This window comes from Mytilus galloprovincialis, chromosome 13 (genome assembly GCF_965363235.1).
Source record: "Mytilus galloprovincialis chromosome 13, xbMytGall1.hap1.1, whole genome shotgun sequence".
In the NCBI taxonomy this organism is placed as follows: domain Eukaryota; kingdom Metazoa; phylum Mollusca; class Bivalvia; order Mytilida; family Mytilidae; genus Mytilus; species Mytilus galloprovincialis.
In genome coordinates this window covers 72747923-72756711 of record NC_134850.1, presented here as the reverse complement: position 1 = coordinate 72756711, position 8789 = coordinate 72747923, and positions in this window count along the sequence as shown.

Below are 8789 nucleotides of genomic sequence, written 5' to 3'. Positions count from 1 at the left end.
TGACTTTGTTTTAATATGTCTTACACACTTGGTCTGTATGTTCTATATACAACATGCATTAGAGGAGCATTCAGGAAAATTATAAGTATTCAGGCATCATGCAAATAAGGACCTGAAGAAAAACTATCATCATTTAAAATATTGGAAGATTAGATTGGCTGTATAAATTTCCATCATTCAGACATTTCTCCTAAAATGGCTGTATAGAAATCGTCATCATTCAGAAATGTGACGCATGAGATTGATGAAACAATGCTGTCATTCAGTACTTCACTGTAAAATAACAAAAAAACATATTCTGAAATGACTTGACCAGTTAGAACATATGATCATATGATATTTTAATGTATGACATACAATACCGACATACAATGGACAATTGCAAAAAAAAACGAACTTAAATTTGTTTGCTGCATTTCTGTTCTTCATACGAAAGTTGTCATCCTAATTGTTTGGACTGGTATTGTGAAAGTATAAATTAAGTTTCAGATTTATAACATACTCGTGGCATGAGTACGTTACTGTTTGTGCTGTCCTAGTCTATTAGTTGTTGGTGGATGATGTTTGTTGTTCTGCACTTCGCTTTGCTTGTGTCAACCATTGCATTGTTTATCTGTATGTAACTCCGTGATGAGTGTTCTTGCATGTGTTTGTTCTGTATTTCTGCCACATTTAGTTAATGTTGAAATTTGATAAATTTTAACATTGCTATATGTGCAGGAGGTTTATCTAGCCATACAACCAGGTTCAACCATCCATTTAATCTTAAAATCCCCCAAGTCAGAATATGGCAGTCGTTAACAAACATTTCACTTGTATGTATGTATGCAGTTGTTTTTGTTGCACTTCAGTATTCCTGTTATTCCTTTGTTTTGCTTTTGTTGTTTATGTGTTTTCCTTAGTGTGTAATTCTGTTAATCGATTTTTGACTTTTGAACAGCGGTTTACCACTGTTGCCTAGGTTACCAAGGTTAACGCGGGTGGATATAACATACACCCAGGTTATCAACCAAATATATTGCAGGATTATTGCTGCATAAGAAATGATATATTTTATTTCAGTTAACGACACTTTTTGGTTACTGTTACTCAGTTTTTGGTGGGGTTCGTGTTGCTAAGTCTTTATTTTTTTTTAGCTCACCTGGCCTGTCACTATCACTTTGCGTCCGTCGTCCGTCGTCATCGTCGTCCGTCGTGGTTAACTTTTACAAAAATCTTCTCTGAAACTACTGGGCCAAATTAAACCAAACTTGGCCACAATCATTATTGGGGTATCTAGTTTAAAAGATGTGTCCGGTGACCTGGCCAACCAACCAAGATGGTCGACGTGGCTAAAAATAGAACATAGGGGTAAAATGTATATGTTGGCTTATATCTCTAAAACCAAAGCATTGAGAGCAAATCTGACATGGTGTAAAATTGTTTATCAGGTCAAGATCTATCTGCCCTGAAATTTTCAGATGAAACGGAGAACCTGTTGTTGGGTTGCTGCCCTTTAATTGGTAATTTTAAGGAAATTTTGCCGTTTTTGGTTATTATCTTGAATATTATTAAAGATAGAGATAAACTGTAAACAGCAATAATGTTCAGCACAGTTAGATCTACAAATAAGTCAAACATGATCAAAATGGTCAGTTGTCAATTTTTAACGATTTTTTCTAAATTTTTGTAATCTTTTACAAAAATCTTCTCCTCTGAAGCTACTAAGACAAATTTAACCAAACTTGTCCACAATCATCATTAGGGTATCTTGTTCAAAAAATGTGTCCGATGACCTCACCCGTGAAACAAGATGGCCGACATGGCTAAAAGTAGTACACAGGGTAAAATGCAGTTTTTGGCTCATATCTCTGAAACCAAAGCATTTAGAGAAAATCTGCTGTGAGTTAAATTGTTCATTAGGTTAAGATCTATCTGCCCTGAAAGGAGTAGGTCCGGTAAGGGCGGATATTTGGCCTCAAATTTCAGGTTCATCTAACGAAAGATTTTGGACACTTTTTAAACACTTAAGTGTCTACATCAATTGATTCAATTAGTTTATATGAAAGATTTTAACCGATTTAGTCATTAAAAACGCTCCGATTCAAGTTTAACTATGAAAAATCTATCAAATATGCAAAAAAGCGTCACCTTTCAGACGGTATTTGTCAAAAATGAAAGTGGCCGCATCCGTGTTCATCCTCAACCGTTATATATGTTATGTATTTCCATCAAATACAACTTACATTTCAATACTATGAATGAACACGAATGCGGCCACTTTCATTTAAGACGGAAATCGTCTAAAATTTAACTACAATGCTAAAACTGCGAAGATTTCAGTCATTTAGCATGACTTAATGACGGTAGTACCCGATATATGTGCATTATATTGTCAAAAACAGCCCATATTTATGTAGCAGAAGCATTCTGCTTTCCAATAAATAGATAAAAGATTACATTTTCTCAATTTTGTAAAACAGCTATATTTTGGGGCCTAAAAGTCGTCTTACTGACCCTTTTCCTTTTCAGACCAATCTGGCAAATTGTTGTTGGGCTGCTGCCACTTAATTGGTAATTTTAAGGAAATTTCGCAGCTTTTTGTTATTATCTTGAATACTATTATTAATAGAGATAACTGTAAATAGCAATAATGTACAGCAAAGTAAGAACTACAAATAAGTCAACTTGACCACTTTAGGAGTTATTGTCCTTTATAGTCAGTTTGTAACAATTTTCATAAATTTTTACAAAATATTTTCCGCTGTCACTTCTGGGCCAATTTCATAATATATAGAGATACTTGTAAGCAGCAAGATTGTTCAATAAAGTAAGATCTACAAACACATCACCAACAACCAACACACAATTTTGTCATGAATCCATCTGTGTCCTTGTTTAATATGCACATAGACCAAGGTGAGCGACACAGGCTCTTTAGAGCCTATAGTTTTAATATGTTGGTCATTAAATCTTATAAATTTCCTGTTCAGAAAACATGTATGTTTTTGAAAAAATAATGTTTTTTGTAATCCAGGCATATATTACCTTAGTCGTATTTGGCACAACTTTTTTGAATTTTTGGTCCTCACTGCTCTTTGTACTTGTAGACGAAACACGCGTCTGTCGTATTAAATTAAATACTATGTTTTGTCTGTTTGTCTTTTTATTATTTAGCCATATGCCAGTATATTTTCGATTTATGAGTTTGTCTGTTCCTCTGGTATCTTTCGCTTCTCTTTTACTCACAATGACACGAGTGGTTTGTGTATTCTCTCTGTAAAAACTGTCTAAGCACATTTCGATATAAAAATAGATTTGAATTTTCACATTATGTTTACCAATCTAAATCTGACATAGGAAATACGTAAGCTATAAATAGATTTATTACATTTTTCTAAATTTAAATCTTCCCGTGTATAATTTTTAGAAGCGGGTATTTCCATATTTCATAACGAGGTTTGTCCCCAGGAAACAGACGGCATGGGTGTTTAGGTGTGTATATCTTTGTCACTGTATGTTAAAAAATGTAAAAACTTAAGAATAAATTTCATGCTTTAAACATTGCTAAAGGAATTATTCATTTTCAGATGAAGGTTTGTAAATGGCTGTCTGAAAATGTGCTGAATTAATTCGATTGAGTGAAAAATACTCGGCTATTATATTTGAAATGTAGGCTTTGATCACGAACAATTCACACATCTTGACTTTATTTCTCGTAGATAGTTTGTCTTTCATTGTTCATTTTGTGTATGCACATTGGTACATTTATACAGTATTTTACATAGTTAACGATACACGTCAAGTTATCAAAACAGCCGTGTGTAGACGAGAAGCACATCTTTCGTACTAGGTGTTAAGTATGGTTGATAAGTTTTTGTAACCGATCCAGACAATGTCAGATTGTAACAATGTGTAATAGAGTTCGTATCTTATTTCTTTATCACCTTTTTCTGTGAATTTGAAATAAATTTTTTACTGCCATAGATACAGACTGAAGGACACAACAAGACGAAACTGGTTTTTAAAATGGGTCTAGGCTTCCAAACACCTTTTAATAACAATACTCGCGCAATGTTGAGTATCTACAATTCCTGACATATTTTCTAAATAAATGTTTGACCTGTATTCTCACCTTGATATTCTGAATTTGAAAAGAGGAATCTGTAAGATATAAATAGATTCATTAAAATCAACTTAATTAAATTCACCTTGATACAACGTATAGAAACAGGTATTTCAAGTTTTCATAACGAAGATGGCCTCCTAGTAAAATAGGCATCTACGTTTGTATAGATTTATCACTTTATGTTAAAAAATTTAAAATGAACTAAATTTCATGTTATCGTTTAAGGATACACACTTTATTTTCACATGTTGACATTATTTTCACATGCAGGTTTGTATTTGGTTGACTTGAAACCGCTCTGACTGATTATAGTGTGACTGAGTAGAAAAAAAAACCAATCTGCTATTCAATATTGTTTGGTTTATCGCTAAGCGTAAAACACACAGACATTGACATTATATGATTGAACAGAGTGTATATATAGATTGATGTTCATATTCATTGTTATCAATTTTATTAAAACGTACATAGTTATGAATTCGGAATACTACGAAACAGTACACGATTTATACAACTGTAATGTGTAGACGAGATAATGCTCTTTCGTATTTGATTTTAAAATCTTTGATGAGTTTTTGTAACAATTCAAAACGAAGTAGTAATATAATTTTTATCTTAATTTTACATCAATTTCTGTAAAGTTGAAGTCTGATTTTAACAACTATAAAATTATCTGGGAGGTAAACAACAAATAAAAAAAAAATCCGTATTCTCATTTAATGTGTTACTATCTTAATTTGACACAGGAATACATGGGAATATAACTAGATTAATTCCAATCACACAAATTTAAATCCTGCCGTGAACACTTTTTCGAAACAGGTTTCTGAATGAGGATGGAACATAAGAAGTCAATTGTTTGTATATCTTTATAACGTAATGTTAATAATGTAAAATGAATTAAATATCCAGTAATGTTTAAAGGAATAACAATTTATTTTCACACAAAGCTATTGTATTAAGTTTTCCGAAATTTAATAAATTATTGTTTACCCCAATAATTTATGTATGTTTTAAAACCGTTAAACAGTATATTTCAAATTTTATAAACCATATAAATTATACTTTCCTGCGATCTTAGACAATAAACCTTCAGCTGTTATCTATCTTGAGTAAGTTGATAAAGTAACACGACATTATTTTTCAATTTAAAATCGGTAAATGCACAAAGGGAATCAACTTTAGTTAAAGTTGGCGGGTTAATTTTGCGAAATCGAGCAGGTGGATGATCTAGACCAGTCTCAAATCTACGCTATCTTATTTTGTAGAAAGTAGCCTGTTATTGAGAATTGTTGTTTTAATCACAAGCCGTATTTCAAACACAATTTGACACAGGAGAAAGCATGTGTAACAGGAGTGTCGGGTGGCTATGCGTCACCGTTCCATTTTTTCGATTAATAGTTCGTTCCGCTGTGACTATACCCTTACAGAACTGAAATGCTTGCAGCAGATCTGCTGCAACATTGGTGCAGGTCTGCTGCAAACAAAAAGCTTGCAGGAACCCTTTGAATAATGTTTGCATATGTTTGCAGCTAGCTGCAAACCTCCTGCAAACATTGCAGCTTTTTGCTGCAAGCTTGCGGCAAGTTTGCAGACACAAATATGTTTGCAGTAAGATTGCAGGAAAAACTAGGATATAAGGGATGTTCGCAACTGAATTGCATGAATCTTTGACAAAGGAGTAGGTCCGGTAAGGACCGATTTTTGTCTCAAATTTCAGGTTCATCTGACGAAAGATTTTGACCACTTTTTAAACACTTCAGTGTCTATTTTATTTGAATTTATTAGTTTATCTGAAAGATTTTAACAGATTTAGTCATTAAAAACGATCCGATTCAAGCTCAAATATGAAAAATCTACCTAATATGCCGAAAAATGTCACTTTTCAGATGGTTTTTGGTAAAAATGAAAGTGGTCGCATCCGTGTTCATCCCCAACCTTTATATATGTTATGTATTATCATAAAATACAACTTACCTTTCAATATTTTAAGGATGAACACGAATGCGGCCACTTTCGTTTTACACGAAAACCGTCTAAAATTTAACTAAAATGCTAGAATTATGAGGATTTCAGTAATTAAGCATGACTTAATGGTGCTAGTACCGGATATATGTGCATTGCATTGTCAAAAACAGCCCATATTTATGTAGCAGAAGCATTTTTATCTTCTGTCCAATGAATAACTAAAGGTTTACATTTTAACAATTTTGTAAAACTGCTATATTTTGGGGCCAAAAAGGGGTCTTACTGAACCTACTCCTTTATATGTTTGCAAAAGCATTGCAAGAAACTACATAAAACGACTAGGCATGTATATTGGTTACTTCATGGAAGAGAAAGATTTGAAATTTGAAAATGTTGATGGTGTCTGTGTCATGATATATATTAGTGTTCAGGGAGGCATAATAGTTTGGCAATTAACAGATTATTTTTAAAGACAGTATTTGTAAGTACAAATTCATAGTAGAATGTAAACTTATGAAATTCATTTCCTCCACAGATATCTGCATGAAGGTTAAAAATATACATTTTCAAATATGTAACCATCCAATATACTCCCTTATATGCTTAGATATTATAAATAAAGGCAACAGTAGTATACCGCTGTTCAAACTCATAAATCCATAGACAAAAAAACTAACAAACTAAAACTGACGGAAACGCATAAATATAAGAGGAGAACAACACTACAATGTAACTAACACACACAGAAACGGACCAAGCTTCAGACAAAATCCCACGAGAATAACAAATATAACATCAAAACCAAATACATGAATTTGGGATAGACAAGTACCGTGACTCGTCTTATCGTAATGTCAATTTACACTCAAAAATAAGAGAAAACAAACGACGCAACGTTAAATTGTAACACACACAGAAACGAACTATAATATAACAATGGCCATATTCCTGACTTGGTACAGGACATTTTTAAAGGAAAATTGGTGGGTTGAACCTGGTTTTGTGGCATGCCAAACCTCGCACTTTAATGGCAATGTTAAATATAACATAGAAATGACAACATAATATTACAGGACTACAATACAAATAAATAGGAAAACGTATTAGACAAAGAAACACATGATTAATGAATAACAAAAAGCATCAGGTTTAAAATTTAATACGCCAAAAACGCGCCTCGTCCACACAAGACTCACCAGTGACGCCCAGATATAAAAGATCGAAAGCGAAAAAAAGTATAAAGTTGTACAGCACTGAAGATCAAAAGTTGAAAAAGGTTGTGTCAAATACGGCTAAGTTTGTATGCTTGGGATAAGAACATCCTAATTATTTAGAACAATTAATGCTATTGCAAACAGTAAATTTTATCAAATGATTATAACAGATATATATAATGAAACTGAAGTATTAACTCATTACATAAAACAAACACGAATACATAATGAATGACCAACACAGAATAGACACACCCGACTCAGTCCAGGCCTCAACGCAGTAAATTATGAAAATGACGTCACATACGACGGTGAAAGGCATTAAAAATTACGTCACATACGATGGTGAAAAGGCATTAAAAATTTGAACATATGAAATTTCTGAAACAGCAGAAAAAATACGTCACATATGAAAAACTATATCTCAAAAGTAAGATAGAATTAGGATTGATTAAAGATTAAAATAGAACTAAATACTGATATTGCATTTAAACACAATGCATATTGCAATACTTATTAATAGCAATTAACTTTAATATGTTTATGTGCTATTGACCAATTTTGTCAATTGCCTAAATTGTATTTGAAAGGTTTCTCATGGCAAAAAACAAAAACACACCTTCTATATTGATATGTCGCCCTTGTCAAACGACATAAAATTATTATCTGTTTACATATTCAAAACTTTTTTTTCCCTTTTCCTAGCTTTCAGGTTAGCTTCTAGAAAAATCTGTTTTTGCTTATTTTTTTGGCACTTTTCTTTTTTTTTTCATTTATTCTCTTTCCAGTATGTTATGTTGACAACTATTATCTATTTTCTGATTTTTACCATAATTAAGCATCCCCGTATTCTCGTGTTTTGGAGGGGGGAGTTCTATTGCTTGGCCATTATTCTGTAGTATTGGTCCATTTATGCATTTTAAGGTCACATGTGAGCTTATGCCATCACTTGGTGTCCGTCGTCGTCCGTCGTCTGTTGTCGTCTGTCGACGTAAACTATTTAAACAATCTTTTTCTCTGAAACTGTTGGGCCAAATACCTTTCAAACTAAATGCTTCTTAGGATATTTAGTTTATAAATCATATCCGAAGTTTTGATCCATCGACAAACATGACCGCCATGGATAAACATAGAACATTGGGGTCAAATACAGATTTTGGTTTATATCTAAAAAACTAAAGCTTTAAGAGCTTTAAGAGCAAACCTGACATGGGAAAAATTGTTTAATTGGTTAAGATACATCAGCCCTGAAATTTTCAGAAGAATCGAACAACTCATTGTTGGGTTGATGCCACTAAATTAATAGTTTTAAGGAAATTTTGCAGTTTTTTGTTATTATATTGAATTTTATTAAAGATAGATATAAACTGTAAAAAGCAATAATGTTCTGCAAAGTAAGATCTACAAAAACAATTTATGACCAAAATTGTTAATTAACCCCTTGAGGAGATATTTTCCCTTAAAGACAATTTTACACAATTTGTAAATCAAGTTTGCTA